Raw genomic sequence first — 20,092 nt, forward strand, 5'->3', positions numbered from 1 at the left:
CATAATATCTTTAAAGTTGTTTCTGCACTTCATTGGGATTGAATTCCTTTATAGTCTGGATCTTACTGGGCAGTTTTGTCAATGTTTCTGGACCTGAACCTTTTCCTTAGCAGCAAGGAACTGTCATTGAGAAAATTATTCTGAAGGGATATCTTCACTGGTTTTGAAATTACAGTAGAGAGAAAAATAATCTATTTGACATCTAGAAAACTTAAATATATATATTTTTTTATTTGATACACTAAGACAAGATGGTCCAATAGGAGTTGTCCCAATAAAATGAAAAGCAGGAAAAACACAATGATTGCTACAAAACTGTTGGGGTACGTTATGAAACTAGTTCTGACATAAATTGAAGAAGGCTCAGATTGTATTGTTGTTTTATACTTCTGTGGTGCTTTTTGAAACAAGTGTTAAGGTTCTTGGTTGGTATGTGTTTATTTGTTGAAAGAAGGTTCGACCTTATGCCTGGGAAGATGCACCGAAAAATAACAATGCCGCCTCCAACAGTGTCATATTGGTGGTGGTTAGTGAGGTCCCCCTTCACTTTAGGCGTCTTTGAGTGTTATTAATTATTATTATTCTTCATGTTTAACCTCTGTTTTCCTTTTATTCCTAGTCTGTTTTACATAGTTTTGAATGATGACTATATGCTCTGTAAGGTGACCTTGGGTGTCTTGAAAGGCGCCTCTAAATTAAATGCATTATTATTATTATTATTATTATGATCCTAAGACAGACCACACTTGTTGTACAGTCTTGAGAGTCTAGATCAGGGGTACCCAATTAGAATTCAAAGAGGTCCAGTGACTCAAATTTCCGCCCAGCAAAGGTCCGAACCATTAAAATGTCTAACTTGCGCTATGATTCAGGGGTATATGTAGTTATTGTATGTAATAATCAAAATAGTACATTTCAATAAAATGTCAACAATATTTATTGCACATTTTCAATACTAACCATGAACAAAAATAAATAAGCTGCCTAATCATGAATAACAGTAGGCCTGTATCACAAATTGTGTTCAAAAAATAACTTAAGTGTCTGTTTTTTAAACAAAGTGCTTAGATTTTTGAACAAATATGAACATAAGTTACATTATACACTATGAACAACAATAAAATGTAAACAATATTCATTGCACATTTTCAATACAGACACATTAACCATGAACAAAAATAAATAAGCTGCATAATCATGAATAACATGGGCCTGTATCACAAATTTTGTTAAAAAAATAACTTAAAAGTGTCTGTTTTTTAAACAAAGTGCTTTGATTTTTGAACAAATATGAACATTATAACACAGGTTTAATGACCATCTTTCCCACTCCCACTTCTCCATCTCACATATTTGTAGTGAGAGAAATGGGCTTTTGCTTGCCCTGCCAGTAACTTGAACCTTGGCTGGAATGGAGTCAGTGCCATTCTCATGCACATTTGTAGGTGCTCATTGGTGAGTCTAGAACGGTACTTATTTTTTATTTTGTTCATAGTGGAGAAAGCTGTCTCACAGCTATACGTGGAGCCAAACAAGGTCAAGGTGTACAGTGCTACTTTCGTTAGACCAGGGAAAACAGTCTCAGGCACTGTCTGTAGCCAGAACGTGGCATGGTCAGTTACTCCAAAATGCTCTCTTCGTGCAACATTTGCTTGCAGATCGATCAGTTCCATCTGGAGAGATCCAGCATGTGCCCAAGTGAAGGTCTGTGTCACCTCCTTTGAAAATCCTCTGACATCTGTGATGAGGAATGGATTCTGAATGAGCAGGAGCTGCTGTCCCAGGCTGAAGCTGTCAAAGCGTCTTTTGACGTTTCCAATCAGCCTGTCCATGAAGTCAACATGGGGAGAAAAATCTCTCTCTCCCTGAATCTGTTCCTGGACGTTTGGGAAGTGTTCACAGTTTCCTTGAAGATCTTCCTTGAACACTTCCAGTTTCCTCTGGAAGGAGCGGACAGCTGTCATCAAATCACAAACAGAGTTCTTCTTGCCCTGTAGCTTTAAATTTGTGATATTAAAGGTGTGATGTGATGTCTACCAAAAAAGTAACAATATCCATTTTGCCCTCATCTTGCAAAAAAAGTAAAAACTGTTGCCTTCTGTCTCGAGCTGCACTAGAAAAGCGGCTATTTCTTTATGAATGGACCAAAAGCGTTCCAACACCCTGCCTTTGCTGAGCCATCTTGCGTTGTTGTGCAGTAGTAAGTCGTCAGCATTTGCATCAACTTCTTTCAGGAATTCTCTCAGCAGGCGATGTTGATGGGATGATGATGCTCTGAGGAAGTTGATGAGTTTCATCATTGTATTCATCACTTCAGCATACTCTTCTGACAGATGAGTGCACAGAACAGATTGATGAATGATGCAGTGGTAAGCTATGAGATCAGGGTTGTCCTCTTTCATCTGTGCCACAGCTCCTCTCTCTTCCTACCATGGCACGTGCTCCATCTGTGGTGATTGAGACCACTTGTTTGAAATCTATCCCCCTCTTTCTCAGCATCTCCTTTATGGCCTTGTAAATGTCCTCTCCTCTTGTATGTGTCTCAAGTGATGTTACACCCAAGAGGAATTCTTTCTTCTCTTTGTGGAAAAATCGAACATACACCAGAAGCTGGGCTTTATCTGTGATATCTGTAGATTCATCAACAGCTAAGGATATGCATGGTGCACTCTGAATAGCTGCATCAAGCTGCGCCAATACATCCTCCAGTCTATTTCAGTCTTTTTTGATGTTGTTTGAGCAGACATTGGGACTTGCTTGATTTTTTCACACAACTCATCTTTTTGTTTACCCTCAAGTAATGTTTCAGCGACAGCATTCATGCACTCCTTAACAACGACCCCGTTAGTAAATGGCTTTTTATGTTGACCCAATATCCATGTTACTTTTAGTGAACATTCGTTTGCACGATGCTGGGCCGTTAATGAATGTGAGAGTATTCTGGTGGACCGATCATACTGGGATCTGAGTTTGTTTATTTTCCGTGCCCTCACCTCTGACTTCAGTGGGTATGTTTGCTCAAAATACTTGTGATTGGTTTCGTGGTGGCGCTTCACATTGCCACTTTTTATGATCGCCACGGTCTCGGAACATACGAGACAGACTGGTTTACTACTCGCAGCGGGAAGAATGAAGACATATTGCTGTCTACTTTTCTTATCTTTGAGCACGACATGCTGTTATCTCTCTTCTTGCTAGCTCTTGCTTTCGATCCTTTCTCTTTCTCTCCATGCACCTATTAAAGATATTCTCTAGCGAGCCCTTTCCACAATTACCCGCCTCTCTTTCCAAACAATCGCTTTGATTGGCTGAGTAGCGTGAAGCGCTATGACCTAATGACGTACATACGTAAGCTCAGCTGGACAAAGCCGCGCCGGTTGAAAAAAACGCTCTGTCAATATTTTTAATTTCTCATTCATTTTTAAAAAAATGCGTTGAGGTCCAGAAAGAACCGTCACTCGGTCCGGATCCGGACCGGAGTCCGCCATTTAGTGACCTCTGGTCTAGATCAATGCTGGGATAGTAGACTGCTGCCGATCAGTTTTTCTGTGCTGCACTCAACCCTATTATCTGGCAGTGGCGTACGGAGCATGTGAGGACTGACTCAATGCTGGCAGTCAAGAAGTGCACCATCATACTATCAATATCTAGTTACAAATGGGAAGTATGCCATAATGAGAATCTCATTCTTAATAAAAAAAAAGCAGGCAGTTTGTGCAAGAAACAAACTCATTACACAAAGCCCACACAATGATTATCACAGTGACATCCTTAATGATTTTTACTTTTTTATGGTCTCTCTTTTTTATGGTCTCCATAAAATGGCTTAAATTGATTGATTGCCACCAGTGTTTGTTAATTAAAATTCCTGTAAATTTCACCAGTTTATTGAGAATAAAGAAAAAGAAACTACCCACTTGACCCATTTTTTTATTTCCCTTTAATTTAATGCATATAGTCCCTTTTAGAAAGTAAAAACTCTATGGAAAAAGTTTGAGTTGACTGAATGGGCCAACTGACTAGGAGGGTGTTTGACCTCCTCACCGAGGATGTTGAAGAATATTCAGTTGTAACGCCTTAATGTAACGCACATGAGTTAACACATGTAGCCCTTTCATTTTAATATTTAAAACTGTACTTCTCTTTACTCGGGTATATTTTTTAGCCAGTAATCCAATTTAAATTGGCTTAATTTGCCATTTATACCATCAACAACAACTAGTATGCTCTAATTTAAAATGAGCAAAGATTTTCCGTTTCACAACTGCTTATTTCAATCTCGAGGAATAAATTCAATCGCGCATAGGATGAGCCTGAACAAAACTGTGTTCATGAGAGGCTTCAAAAGTCATCTATGGGGTATTCCCAAGCAGTCATCTATTTCAGTGCTTTTATTGGTTGAAGCCTAGTTGGTGCAATTGCACGATAATGGACCATAGTAAGGCTGGCTCTGCGAGACTAGGTGAAACCATTTTTGTGTTATTGGTTATAACGTGCATTTAAAATAAAGGGTATTATAATTAAGCAATAGATCGCTGTGGTATGTGCTCATTATACCACTGTTAAGGGCCGGCGACCCCCTTCACAGTGGTATAATGAGCACATACCACTGACTGAAGTGATCTTTTGCTTTTATACAACGGTTACTATTATGGCAAAACGAAAGTCAGACACTACATTAAAAAAAAAAGAAAGTCAAAATAGCTGTTTTTTTGAAGAATACAAAAAAGTAGTCCCTCCTGGCTGCCTTCCAAATGCACGACGGTCGCTATGCAACACACTTTAGCGTCCCTTTGAGAGAAGGCTCGGCTAGAGCGGTTCGCTGGCAATTTATCCTAAGGAGCAGTTCACTCACCGCGTGTAAATTTCCGTGTGATAAAGTTTCCTAGGCCACTCCCAACAACTGCTACTTTGTAAGTTACCGTTTCTACTAAGTTCCGTTTCCTAGGCTACTACCAACAACTGCTACTTTGTAACAGTTTCTACTTCCAGGCGCGGAGTGATACGGAAACTTTCACAAAATGATTGGGCGTCATAGCAGTTATGTATTCCCTCAGTTATGTATTCCCTCAGTTATGTATACGCTTATACAACAGTTAGGAACCAATCAGATCGCTGGATTTAAGCCACCCGTTGTATAATAGTATATATATATACCTTAATTTTTGATGAAACCAAATATAGTATTTAATAGTACAATATAAAATAGCCACTTATATTGTGATGTTTTGTTAGAGTTGGTGTGACGGCTTTTGTGTGCTTGTGAACAGTCAGGGGTGCAAACTGGTGATGGCCTAAAAAGGTGAATGATCAAGAAAGAAAATGATCAATGCACGACGCCTAAGGTCCTTCCTATGAATAATGCTACATTTTTGTTAAACTCTGTTTAAGTGAAACATTATAGTCTGTAAGGGATGTTCAGACCTACTGTAGAAGCATTGCTAAGAATAAGAAATACTCAGTTGCATCCATGAGAATATTTTACGTGCAATGATCAATAAATCAAAAATAAGTGGCATACAATAACAAGTGACGTCAATTAAATAATTCATACGTCTGATATCCATACTGAGCTAAGTTTATAAAGAAGAACACAGACTTGTTTTACCTTGTTAATAACAATTAGCGGTTACACTAACCAGCCCTACCGACAACATGGCATGGGCCAGATACTAACTAATGCATCTGCTTTGCATGTCAATGGAGATTTAATTTTTTATTTGTGTTATACTGCAAGGGAGGCAATCCAACAACTTGGACCACTTCAGGAGACTGCTGCAGTTACCTTCTCTTTCTCCACGGGAATAGAGCCACTTCCAGTTAACCTCTACGTCGCAGCAACAACAAACACAAGTGGCATTCGAGAAAGACGTTTTCCGTAGATAGCTGTCAGTTCACTTCGGGTCCATGTCATTTCTCCGACGCTACATTGTTCCTACCTCTCAGGAGTATGTGGACTATTCCTCTGGCGGCGGAGCAGCGGGAGGAGTCCAGCCGGAGAAGTCCGCATACGACCGAGGTTGGAACAATGGAGCGTCGGAGAAATGACAGACCCGAAGTGAACTGACAGCTGTCCCGCATACGGCAACAATCCCTTTCTCCTCCATGCAGCGTTTCAATCTTGACAGAGAGTCAAAGCCAAAATTCCTTTCCCCCGTCTCCACCATGGCCGAGATAACCCCCACTACTAGTCTTTGTTGTGGGAGTACCAGAGAGTCGGAGAACCCAACCCAATCTTAAAGGAGACATATTATACCACCAGGGGCCCTATTTTAACGGTCTGAAACGCAAGTGAGAAGCGCCGAGCGCAAGTAGCTTTGTGGGCGGTTCAATGGCGATGTTGCTATTTTACCAGCGCATAAATGACTCTTGCGCCCGGTGTAAACCTAAAAAGGGTTGGTCTAAATAACATAATTACCCGTAGGCGTGGTTTGGGCGTAACGTGCAATAAACCAATGAGAGTGCCATCTCCCATCCCCTTTAAGAGCCATGAGCGCATTTTAATCTGAAAAGTTGATATTTTGACAGTGCGTTTGTAGTCTCCGATGAGAAAGATGCATGACCACATTAATTTCAAACTTCAAATGGCTCAGTTTATGGCCAAATAATATGGCCTAATTCACATATGGAATAGCGTTTTCTACCACAATTTCAGAAATAGTCCTCAAAAAATTTTCGGCAAAGAAAACTTAACACACATGATATGCGGTAACTGTGGTTCTATTTAATGATATACGCAATACATTAACAAACATTGTTTCTTACCAGTATTGTATGCATTATCGTTTTTGCGACTTGTGTTCCTAATATGCATGTGTCCCCCTGTTAATATACATTGACTGTATTATGTATTACATGTTTAGTTTGCGTGTGTTTAAACAGATGGACAGACGCACACATGCGCGCCCGCATTTATTAATTATTTTACACTTGCACACACGCGCGCCCGCATTGATTCATTCTTTTTTACACCAACTCGTGGTAAAACAACGTTTTCTCACAATCAAATACTCCTCAATCCTAAAAGTTATGGGCTTGTCAAGAAAATACGGTGTTTGAAGATGCATTGATTTAAAATAAACTTATTACCGCTGTATCAGCTGTTCTTTCCCGAACAATTTACCAATGTGTGGCTAGGTAGATGAGAGAAGCAAAGTGTATGTGCGAGGTGCACAAGCAACATTATGCATGCGCCCTTAAAATAGCATCTGAACAACGCACCACTGACTTTAAACCAGGTATTTCCTGGTTTGTGGCGCAATTGTTTTCTGAAACTGCAAAATAGCACCAGGGAAAGTTTGCGCCAGAACACGCCTCCTCCTTTCGCCGAACCGCCCATTGGGGCGCAAGATCATTCCCTAATTTACGACGGGTGGCGGTGGAGGGAAAAGAACGCTCTGCGCCATTTGCAAACTAGCAACGACACATGCGCCAGTGTAGAAAGTAAATTGCGCCGGATGCAAGATAGGGCCTGTTACGGCTGCGGATTGACGCCCCGCACTCAGGGGTAAGATCCTCAGTTATGCTAATGATCACGTGTTTGCCCCGCGTGTGATTGGCTGTCAATTATGTTAATTTGAATGTGCCTTTCCCCGGACGTGATTGGCTGCCGCACCGGAGGGCCGAGGATCCGGGAGGATAAAGAACAGCCGAGCTCAACACTCAAGGCGGCTGGCCTCGGAGATGCAGCTTGCCACGTTGGGTCTTGGAACGAGCGTTGTTTGATTGAGGCTCTAGTTTGCTGCACGGGAACTGGGCCAGAGTTTGTTTAGGGGATATCGTACACTGACTTGCAGCTATACATTGTTATACACACTAGACGTAGGGGTGCTGTTCCACCCTTGTATTTTGTGAGCTTCTTCTTGGTTGTATTTGTTTCTTTGATTTGGACAGCACCCAATGGTCCTTTCCCTTTTGTAGTTTTGCCTCCTATGTTTGTTAAATTGATTATCACTGGCTCTGGGCTAAATAAACGCTTTCAGTTAAACCAACAACATCTGGTTTTATGTTGCCACCCCTTCCCCTAGCGGGGGACGTAACAGGGCCCCAGGTGTGAATGTGACTACCTTACAAGCCGTTTTGAAAATCTACCCCATACGACATCACTAGTGGGCGTGTCTATGCTGGATTGATTAGTCTACCAGCCTACCCAGGGGACTGAAGTGAACATTGCTCATCTATCCAGCACAGATCTAGGTGGACAGGCACGCCCACTAGTGATGTTATATGGGGCCGATTTTCGAAACGGCTTGTAAGGCTAATCACACTCACACCTGGTGGTATATGTCTCCTTTAAGATTCATAATATCAGAAAATATCCCCGGCAGTTCGGTCGTGGCAGAATGAATGAATAAAGATCATATACACGTCAGAAGAAAAAAACGTTTATTTAGACACTTCAGTGCCTGAAGTTACTAATTACAACCTCGTTGATGACCAACGTTTAGGAAAACATGTACTTTTAATTCAGCCTTGGGTGAAATCGAAGAGTAGTGTGTACTGAATGCATGTTGATGATACACTTCTTATAGGGGGTAATGGCATGACACCGGCTTCCTCCATCTTCCATTAAATAAATATCCTCCATTTTTAAATAAATCGCTGTTTCTCGTTTTTTTCCGACGGCGACAACCATAAACATAAAGAAATAATTTAATATTTATATTTATAAAGAAATCTGAATTGTTAATACGTCATTGGCGACAACAACACGACTACCGTCTCCTTCTAATTCCGGCTCAAGTCTCCCGGCCGCAAGATCTCGAGCACTCGCAGAACGCGAAATCCGACGCAGGTTTACATACAGGTAGAAACCGGACTATGATTGAGTTACCTAGGTGTTCTTATCCGATCTCACTTCTCCGTTCATGTACCGATTGCGGTCTGAAGTAGATCGGGTAAAGGTGTTTACATGCATTTCAAAAGTCCGGTTGAGGTCTTATTAGTTTATGACTGCATGTAAACGCACTAGGGCCCGACCGATTTATCGGCCTGCCGATTTAATCGGCCGATTATAGCCTTTTTGAAAATAATCGGCATCGGCCAAAAAGACGCAGATTACAACCGATTTCCTTTTTTTATTTTTTTTTTTTATTTTTTTTTTTAATGTTATTGCGCTTAGTATCCTGCAAATTGCGCTCCTACTCGCCTTGCTAACTAACAACTTTAGCTGGAGTAAAAAAGAGGAGATTGAATTTTACCGTACACCCTGAAAGCACGCTCGCTCAGGCAGCTGCGCGCTCACCTCACCAATGTACACAAGACGCGTTGTTTGAGCATGTTGTGCCTGTTTTTCTTTAGGTCCCAGGCCATTTTAATTTGTTATACTGTAGACTCTAACGGTGAGACCATACTGCTCAGCACGCACGTGTTAGTCACTGCTCACGAGCGCAGCACATTGGGAGTTAGTTATTTATTTTACATTTTACATTACACTCATTTTTGACTGTAAATGTATTCTAAAACACTCAAAGGTTCTGCATTCAATTCACATATTCGTCAAAAGTGTTTAAAGTATATTTAAGCTATCAAAAACTAAGTTTTATATGCTTTTTTTTTTTTTTTTCTTTTTTTTTATAAATCGGCCGATGAAATCGTAATCGTAATTTTTCTCTGAAAATAATCGGCATCGGCACTCAAAAATCAATATCGGTCGGGCCCTAAAACGCACTGACAGGAGTTGGAGTCACTTAGAGACTGCCGCAACTCCCGCTCTGCCAACTTCAGCCACACTCCTTAGCTGGGTTAGGAGGTGGGATTTCCTCACACTGCTCCAGTCTAGGTTTGGCCTGAAGTTGAAAGTCATAGATGTCATTGCACCTTATAATGGTGCAATGACACCGGGTCACCAGGTGACCTTGGGTGTCTTGAAAGGCGCCTCTAAATTAAATGTATTATTATTATTATTATTATTATAAGGTTAAAACGATTTCTGGAAAGCCAAAAGGCACCCTGGAGAAAAGCTGCTTCTGTAACAGCACAGAAAAAAGAATGCAGGAAGGTTGAACACATCTGGCGTAAAACAAAACTTCATGTTCACCATGATGTCTATAAAGAGTGCCTCTGTGCCTACAATTTAGACTTAAAAAATGCTAGAGAAACTTTTTTCTCCAATATCATTAAAACCATCACTAATAATGCAAAAACCCTATTTGCAACTGTTGACAGACTGACCAACCCCCCCCAACACAAATTCCACCTGATCTCCATTCCACGCAGAAATGCAATGAATTTGCCGCTTTTTATACTGATAAAATTGAAGGCATCAGACAAGCAATCAATATCTCCACTTCAAACAAAAATGTTGGACTACCACCCTGTTCAGGCAAAAGTAACGTGGCAAGGATGGCATGCTTTAATGTTATAGACTCTACAAATCTTGTGGAAACTGTGACACAACTAAAGCCATCCACCTGTTGTCTTGATACTTTACCTACCAACCTCTTTAAGAATGTTTTCGACTGCCTAGCAGTAGACATATTGCAGATTTTTAACAACTCTCACCAGTCAGGCAATTTCCCAAAAGCTTTGAAAAATGAAGTTATTAAACCCCTTTTAAAAAAGCGGAGCCTAGATGCCTCTATTATTAACAATTACAGACCAATATCAAATCTACCCTTCATTCAAGTAAAATCATTGAGAAAGTTGTCCTCCTGCAACTTAATCCCTTCCTGGCATCAACTGGTTGCTATGAAACCTTCCAATCAGGATTTCGACCCCTGCACAGCACTGAGGGTGCACTCACACTAGGCCATCTGGCCGTGGCCGTTTTCAAACCTAACCGTGTTTAAATGGCCCCATTGTTCTCTGGCCTGCACTCACACTAGGCCATCTGGCCGTGGCCGTTGGCCGTCGCAACTGTGGCCTGGCCACGGTAGGCTCTTGTACATACGTCACCACGTCGTAAGTAACACGTCATCACCCAGCGTCCGCTGCATGGACCATAATAACGTCTGTCGCCAGTCAGAGTTCTAACAACAATGGACAACAACACAGAGAACACAGTTCGCACTTTGCTGAGTCTGTTGCTTATTTGGATATATGTTTACTGTTTAATGGGAAAGAAGGCTCGTCGCCTTTATTATGTCCGTGGTCGTCGCATGGACTATACGTCATCCAGCTCAGGTTGCGTAGCCGTGCGTGTGCGCGTGCCGGCTCATTAGCATCTGTACCGTAGCGGCCCATACCGTAGCAGCACACCTCTCCCAAGTGGCCAAATTGGCCTGGCCTGGCCAGACTGGCCACACTCACACTGGCAGATTTGAGCACGGTTAGGTGTGAAAACGGCCACGGCCAGATGGCCTAGTGTGAGTGCACCCTGAGACCGCCCTTATTAAAGTTGTAAACGACATCTGTCTTAACACAGACTCTGGCAAAACCTCAATACTAATGCTACTTGACCTCAGTGCTGCATTCGACACTGTAGACCATACATTACTTCTGGACAGGTTAGAAAACTGGCTAAATTGGTTCAGGTCCTACCTACAAAATAGGAACTACTTTGTTTCCATTGGCGACTTTGTATCAGAATCAACCAACGTGACCTGTGGAGTCCCACAAGGTTCGATCTTAGGACCCTCTTTATTCAACATTTACATGCTCCCACTAGGGCAAATCATGCAAAATAACAATATTGACCATCATTGCTATGCTGATGACACGCAAATCTATGTATCGCTATCTCCAAATGACTATCGGCCCATAGATCTGCTGTGCCAGTGCATTGAGCAAGTGAAAGGATGGATGTGCCGAAATTTCCTTCAACTAAATGAGGACAAAACAGAGATAATTGTATTTGGTTCTAAAACGGAAAAGCTTAAAGTAACCCAACACCTTCACTCTCTGTCCCTGAAAACCTCAATCAAAGCCAGAAATCTAGGGGTTATCATGGATTTAGATTTACATTTCGACAGTCACATCAAATCAGTTACAAAATTGGCATATTATCACCTTAAAAATGTAGCAAGACTTGGAGGGCTCATGTCCACCGAAGATTTACAAAAACTTGTACATGCCTTTATCACTAATAAGCTTAATTACTGCAATGGTCTCCTTAGAGGTCTCCCAAAGCAAACTCTGAGGAAGCTTCAGCTTGTTCAGAATGCTGCTGCTAGAGTTCTAAAAAAGACCAAAAAATTTGAACATATTACACCAATTCTGAAATCGTTACATTGGCTTCCTGTAAGTCAGAGAATTGATTTAAAATCATGTTGCTAACCTATAAATCCCTACATGGTTTAGGCCCAAAATATTAACCGATATGCTTCCACTACATAAGCCTTATAGACCACTAAGATCCTCTGAGACCAATCTGTTAATTATCCCCAGAGTAAACACGAAACATGTGAAAGCAGGATTTAGTTATATGCAACAAATAGATGGAATAAACTCCCAGAGGATTTAAGACTTGCCCCAACTCCGAGCACCTTTAAAACAAAACTGAAGACATTTATGTTTGCTTTAGCTTTCTGCTAAATCTTAAATACATTGCGCTTCCTAAAAAGCTTTTTTAACTTTGCCTTTATTTTCTATTTTAATACTAAAATGCCTTTTTAACTTTCTATTTTACCCATTTCTTTGCATATGTTTTCTTTTACTTATCTATTGTTTTATTTTATTGTATGACACAATGTTTATATGTGAAGCACTTGGAGTCTGCCTTGTGTATGAAAAGTGCTATATAAATAAAGTTGCCTTGCCTTGAAGTTTCCCTACATCCGAGCAGCTCACAAAGCAACAACTAGACCATTCCTGACACATAATTGTATCGCTGTAAACTTCACCATTTCATAACCACACCCATCTAATCAAGTCTTCCTTTGTTTGTCATTTACTCTCCCTTAAGGCCAGGGGGGTATACAACGAACCTCGCTGAACATACCCAGGCTTTCTTGAGAAAACCTGGCTCGACAGAGACGCAACTCGCAATCAGAGTTAAATGGTACCACGACGTATCACCCTTACGCAAAATGAATCGAGCGAGAGCGGTGTATTTCACCCAAGGGGAGCAGTGTATTATTATGAACTCCTACGAGGAATTCAAAGTTCAAATCACAGCCAAGGGGAACACGGTTGCCCATAATATGGCTAGGTTGGCATGCTGGCAAAAAATAGCCGACCGTGTTAATTCGTAAGTGAAATGATTCTGCATATTGTCTAAAAAATATCATGTTTCATCATGCGTTTTACCCCCATAGATGTGGTGCCAGCACGCTCCTACGAACATGGGGCCAAGTCAAAAATAAATATAAAAATATTGTTAAATGTGGTAAATTGTAAGCACCCATTTGAATAATTTCAGGTGAATCTAGCCTATGACTTGCAATGGCCTAGGCTCCAACCATTAATCTCATGTTGATTACCTGTAGCAAATAAAAAGAAAACCCAAATTAATACCGCTCCACCGCCCTTCACCACTTCGGAGGAAATCTCTCGCCAATAACGAAGGTCGGCCGATGATGGTGGAAGGGGGGATGTCCTCTGCCTCAACATCCAAGGCGTTTGTAATGAGTATGTATTCATGTATTGGCAATGGACATAAATAATTGCCTTGCTAATCAAATGTGAAATGATTGAATGTAAATTAATTGTGTCATTTTTAGGTACAAACATTATTCAGGAGGAGCCGCCAACAATCAATCTCCAATCAGAGGTATATAACTATCAAAGCAAAGTATCACGTATTCTTCTAAATGTTTACTTTTTGGAAAGAATGTCTAGGTTTCCCTGATTCTTGCAGGAGACTGTCGCCCTGGGACTCCAGGGCGACTATGGAGGTGATTTTTCTTAACAATTCTCACAGCTATAATATGAATTTGTAGAATAAAAGTACCTAGGCATTATTGTTTCACTGACATAGCGGTTATGTAAGGGATAATGGACAACACTGCACTTGACTATCCAAGGTTAATGTAACCTACGTTGAACGTGGGGCCACATTTGAACTTCAAACAGACACACTGCGCAACAGTAAGTGCACGGCTTCTTTGTGTAGCATTGCATTGCCTACATACGGTCCATCAAGGACTATCAAAAAACGAATACCCTCTGATGAGAATCTGTATCTCTCATAAAGAATATCGTCAGACAATGCCAAGGCGGGATCGGTTCTGTCCCGAAAAACCCTCTGTCTCCGGAGAGACGCGTGTACGATAGGTGCGCCGAGGGAACACCCACAAATGGCGACGCCATTGTCAGAGGAGGGGCTAGGAAGCTGCGCACGCCGATTTAAGCAGCCGATCTCCGGGTAGACTAAGCTGAAAACCTGCTCCCGACCAGGTTTGGTTGCGAGCATAGGTCACCATGGTGACACAGCAACGCTTAAAGAGATCGACTTTCGTGGTCCAGCTAACCCAGGCTTTGAGCTCAACATACCTCGCTAACCCTCTAATCGAGGATCGTAGTACAGGCCCCTGATGGCTTCTCCACCCTGTTTACATTTGCTGCAACCTTAAGTGTTTCTTGACACACATTTCTCCTCTTGCTTGCTTCTATACCCTACCCTATCCCCAGCTTGCGCTCACACTTGATGTTAACACTGCCACTCACACACTAGTCTGTTCTGCCCGTGACCTCAGACATTGACACCCTCTGTCCTCTCACTTCCCAACAAGCACCCTCCACGCCTTGGCTTACGGAGCCCTCTGGGAACATGAGACAACCCTGAGGGCGACTGAGAGGAAGTGGTGAAAGTCCAGGGCCACTGCTGACCTGGCTATGTATCAATAACTTCTCTCTGTCTCTCCCCACTGATAGGACCTCTCATTATGAGGATAAGATCAGCAACACTGCCGTGTAATTGCTGTCCAACCAATGAGCAGCGCTTGGCATTGCCTCTTTTCATTTCACAAGCAGACTTGTGCACTTATGTTTAAAATGCAAGTGAGCTGTTGTGGAATTCATAAAACACATGTTATGTATTGGCAAACTTTTAACACTACCATTATTAAAAACAAATCTTTGAATTGTTTATACATCAACAATTTTGATTTCTTTGTTCAACATTTAAATTATCCACAGTTAATTTAAATGCTGGGCTGTGATTAAAGATTAAGTTTGAAGTATGTGTGCAAGTGTGTATTGGATTGGACATTGAATGGCTACAAACAGGTAACAAAACCAACCTTCAGAGAATCCTTTTCTGCTTGATGTCTCTGTTTGAGTTCTTCAAAGTAGACGTCAGAAAGACTTGAAAGGGAAGATAGCCTTCAGAGCTGGAGCAAAAATAGACAATGAATTAGAATAACCAATAAGTAAATTGTAGAAATAAATAGTTTCGAGGTAGCTCAGTCAGACACCGTGTTACCGCAGCAAACAATGACCACTTTTTTTGATGAAGTTAGTGAGTTTTTCATATTCAACAGAGCTAGCTTACTTAATGTCTTAACATCTTGCCATTATTTATTTATTACCATACATAACGTTATAGTAGATAGATAGTGAAAGGAGCAATATACAAACAAACCGTACAAGAGTGGCTGCTTGCTAGCTTATGCTGTAGTCCTTTGCTGCCATTTTGTGGTATAAGAACACATGACACAATAAGAAAACATTATTAAATTAAATTAATTCGGATAAGATTTTCATTTAGAAAATAAAGTCTGGCAAGAAATGCTTTTGTAAATGCATAAAAAACGTTCTGCCGTCAAGGCCGGGCCGGCTATAAAATCGTGCTACCTATTAGTTATGCGCATGCGCGTGCATGCGCAGAACTACATGCGCAGAATATTGCTCCGTAGTGTGAAATACACCCCTGAAATATCCAATAAAGACGTTGTTATACAATATCAAAATATGCTCCCCATATTCTTACAGTGTAAATAGTGGTGGCTACTCATAGTGAGTAGTGGTTTAAAATAGTGATTCTGCAATGGTAGAATCCTTTGATAGAGGCAATTGGTTTAGAGATCAAATACGCTACCAAACACATAACGTTGCATTTCTTGAGAGGGTAGTGTGGAAATTCTATAAAAATAATGAAGAATCATGTAAAGAACACAATATGGTGAATTATGCATAGTCCACCACAGTAGCAGTCGATAGACTCTGACAAAGGAGCATAAACATTGGCAGAACAGAACAATACCTAATAACATGCAAATCAACTGATTAACGACCGCCCATAGACTTTGGGCGACCAAGCCAGCTAGCAGCAACCACAGCGACTGAAATCAGCCAGACGAGCGACCAACACAGCGACCAATGCGACCTACGACGCGACCAATGCGACTTACGTCGCGACGCACGTCGTTGGCCACAGAGAGCTCGGCCCTACTGGAGGAATGTGTATTTTACACCGCTACTTCTCCAAGGATCAATATTGTCGGCATACGCAGGACCACTAGGTTAGCCTGGCGATGTCATACTCATAATTCTAGTCAGAATATGAGTCTGAGACCGAACCATTGGGCTGTGATTATAGGGCGGAACCAGGAAGGAAAATGCCTCTTCGCTCAATTGGATAGACCTAAAACCAATCAGAGCAACGTAGTATGTGACGTATGTTGTGCGAAGCACAGCTATTCTCAAACTAACTCAACTGAGCGCACGTTCGAAGAAGTAGAAAAAGAAGATGGACATAAACGATTTATGCCTGTTTTGTAAAAATAATTTAAGGATACACGGACAAATTGGCAACACGGTCAGCATTTTTGGGAAAAAAAAGTAAAAGCGCTGAGCGCTCTTTGGTGACGTGGTTGATTACGTTAATGTGTATCATCTGTCCATCAACGTATAAAGCCCGCCCTTACAATTTGATTGGTCAGATCACTTTTTGATCTGACCTAATACCTCCCAACGAGCTCAATTCCAGACTGAATCTCCCAGACCAAATATTTTGTGGGCGGAGTTCAGGCTGGTATCCAGGCTACCACTAGGTGCCACGATTTGACAATAGTATCTGTCTGCGTCCTGCAAGACGGAGGCGTAACTTGGAGTTGGAGGCGTAACTTGTAGGTAGTAGGAGGCGTACTTTTCTAAATCGCGGAAGTGATCTGTATGTAGCAGCGGTGCGCGGGTACATGACCGCAACTCGGACCTCAAATATTAGGCCTTATATAAAAAAGAATGCACCCGACCCGCTCATTTGAAAATGTGCTCTTGATTAGCTTAATCTTGATATGCTCTTGATTAGCTTAATCATAGCCTTACGTGAAACTGACATCCCTGAGTCATATGCATTTAAGAAAAGAAGCCTATTATTACAATTTTACAATGACATGTTATGCATATATTAGTTTAACGTGGGGAACCTGCTTAAGTTTAGCCTACTTTATCCCTTTATACCTTTAACAAAAAGACAGCAGATTAATAATTCAAAGAATTAAAGACAGCAGATTAGGTGAGGGGCCAGACTAAGAATGGTTCAAAAACTCCAATGAATAACGAAAAAAGAGGAGATGTGACCCGGCCCGGAGGAAGCCCGGGGCCCCCGTCTGGAGCCAGGCCCAGACGGAGGGCTCGATGGCGAGCGCCTGGTGGCCGGGTTTGCCACGGAGCCCGGTCGGGCATAGCCCGAACAAACTACGTGGCACCCCCCCTCTCTTCATCCCATGGGCCCACCACCTGTGGGAAGACCCGTTGGGGTCGGGTGCGCAGCCACATGGGTGGCAGCGAAGGTCAGGGGTCTCGACGGACCAGACCCAGGCGGCAGAAGCTGGCTCTGGGGACGTGGAACGTCACCTCGCTGTGGGGAAAGGAACCGGAGCTTGTGAGGGAGGTGGAGCACTATCAGTTAGATCTGGTGGGGCTTACCTAAGCTCCACGCACAGTCTCAGCTCTGGTACCGTACTCCTGGATAAGGGTTGGACTCTATTCTTCTCCGGAGTTGCCGAGGGCGTGAGGCGCCGGGCGGGTGTGGGGATACTCATAAATCCCCGGCTGAGCGCCGCGGTGTTGGAGTTTACCCCGGTAGACGAGAGGGTCGCCTCCCTGCGCCTAAGGGTTGTAGGGGGGAAAACTCTGACTGTTGTTTGTGCGTATGCACCAAACAGCAGCTCAGAGTACTCAGCCTTCTTGGAGACCCTGAATGGAGTCCTGTATGGGGCTCCAGTAGGGGACTCCGTAGTTCTGCTGGGAGACTTCAACGCCCACGTGGGCAACGATGGAGACAACTGGAGAGGCGTGGTGGGGAGGAACGGCCTCCCTGATCTAAACCCGAGCGGTCGTTTGTTATTGGACTTCTGTGCTAGTCATGGATTATCCATAACAAACACCATGTTTTCGAACATAAGGGTGCTCATAAGTGTACCTGGTACCAGAGTACCCTAGGCCGAAGATCGATGATCGATTTCGTGATCGTGTCATCTGATCTGAGGCCGCATGTTTTGGACACTCGGGTAAAGAGAGGGGCGGAACTGTCAACCGACCACCATCTGGTTGTGAGTTGGATCAGGGAATGGGGGAAATTTCCGGATAGACCTGGTAAGCCCAAACGAGTAGTGCGGGTGAACTGGGAACGTCTGGAGGAGGCCCCCGTCCTAGGTATCTTCAACTCACACCTCCGGCGGAGCTTTTCTGGCATTCCTGTGGAGGTTGGGGGCATTGAGCCGGAGTGGGCGGTGTTCAAAGCCTCCATTGCTGAAGCTGCAGTGGCTAGCTGTGGCCTCAGGGTCTTAGGCTCCTCAAGGGGCGGTAACCCTCGGACACCGTGGTGGACACCGGTGGTCAGGGAAGCCGTCCGATTGAAGAAGGAGGCCTTCCGGGATATGATATCCTGGAGGACTCCTGACTCGGTTGCAGGGTACCGACAGGCTCGAAGGGCTGCAGCGGCTGCCGTGTTCGGAGAGGCCATGGAGAAGGACTTTCGGTCGGCACCAAAGTGTTTCTGGAAGACTATCCGGCACCTCAGGAGGGGGGAAACGGGGAACCATCCAAGCTGTGTACAGTAAGGATGGGACTCTGTTGACCTCAACTGAGGAGGTCGTCGGACGTTGGAAGGAACACTTTGAGGAACTCCTGAATCCGAATAACACGCCCTCTATGTTGGAGGCAGAGCTCGAGGTTGATGGTGTTTCGTCGTCAATTTCCCTGGTGGAGGTCACTGAGGTAGTCAAACATCTCCGCAGTGGCAAAGCCCCAGGGATTGATGAGATCCAGCCAGAAATGCGAAAGGCTCTGGGTGTTGAGGGGCTGTCATGGTTGACACGCCTATTCAACATCGTGTGGGAGTCGGGTACAGTGCCAAAGGAGTGGCAAACCGGGGTGGTGGTTCCCCTGTTCAAAAAGGGGGACCAGAGGGTGTGTGCCAATTACCGGGGTATCACACTTCTCAGCCTCCCTGGTAAAGTCTACTCCAAGGTGCTGGAAAGGAGGGTTCGGCCGATCGTCGGGCCTGGGAGTATGCCCATCCGGTCCACATGTGTTTTGTGGATCTGGAGAAGGCGTATGACCGGGTCCCCCGGGAGAAACTGTGGGAGGGGCTGCGGGAGTATGGGGTAAGGGGGTCTATCCTCAGGGCCATCCAATCTTTGTACTCCCAAAGCGAGAGCTGTGTTCGCGTCCTCGGCAGCCAGTTAGTTTCGTTCTCAGTGGGTGCTGGTCTCCGCCAGGGCTGCGCCTTGTCACCAATCCTGTTTGTGATATACATGGACAGGATATCGAGGCGTAGTCATGGTGGGGAGGGGTTGCAGTTCGGTGGTCTGAGGATCTCGTCACTGCTTTTTGCAGATGATGTGGTCCTCATTGGATCATCGGCCTGTGACCTTCAGCACTCACTGGATCGGCTGGCGGCCGAGTGTGAAGCGGCTGGGATGAGAATCAGCACCGCTAAATCTGAGGGCATGACTCTTAGCAGGAAACCGGTGGATTGCTTACTCCGGGAAGGAAATGAGTCCTTAGCCCAAGTGAAGGAGTTCAAGTACCTCTGGGTCTTGTTCGTGAGTGAGGGTACTATGGAGCGTGAGATTGGCCGGAGAATCGGAGCAGCGGGGGCAGTATTGCGTTCGCTTTACCGCACCGTTGTAGCGAAAAGAGAGCTGAGCCGCAAGGCAAAGCTCTCGATCTACCGGTCGATCTTCGTTCCTATCCTCACCTATGGTCATGAGGGCTGGGTGATGACCGAAAGGACGAGATCGCGGGTACAAGCGGCTGAGAT

General features: G+C 43.5%; 1 protein-coding gene across 1 annotated transcript in view; it reads right to left on the bottom strand.

The window, feature by feature from the left end:
* Nucleotides 1-15,681, bottom strand: part of LOC115545626 (uncharacterized) — a 28,270-nt gene extending 12,589 nt beyond the window's left edge. The window contains exons 1-2 of the mRNA XM_030358962.1: nucleotides 15,469-15,681; nucleotides 15,123-15,212 (exon numbers count right to left, since the gene is read on the bottom strand). The gene's annotated coding sequence lies outside the window, so the exon portion shown is untranslated. The remainder of the gene's footprint in view (nucleotides 1-15,122; nucleotides 15,213-15,468) is intronic.
* Nucleotides 15,682-20,092: the final 4,411 nt, after the last annotated feature.

Source organism: Gadus morhua, chromosome 6 (genome assembly GCF_902167405.1).
Source record: "Gadus morhua chromosome 6, gadMor3.0, whole genome shotgun sequence".
NCBI classification, from domain to species: domain Eukaryota; kingdom Metazoa; phylum Chordata; class Actinopteri; order Gadiformes; family Gadidae; genus Gadus; species Gadus morhua.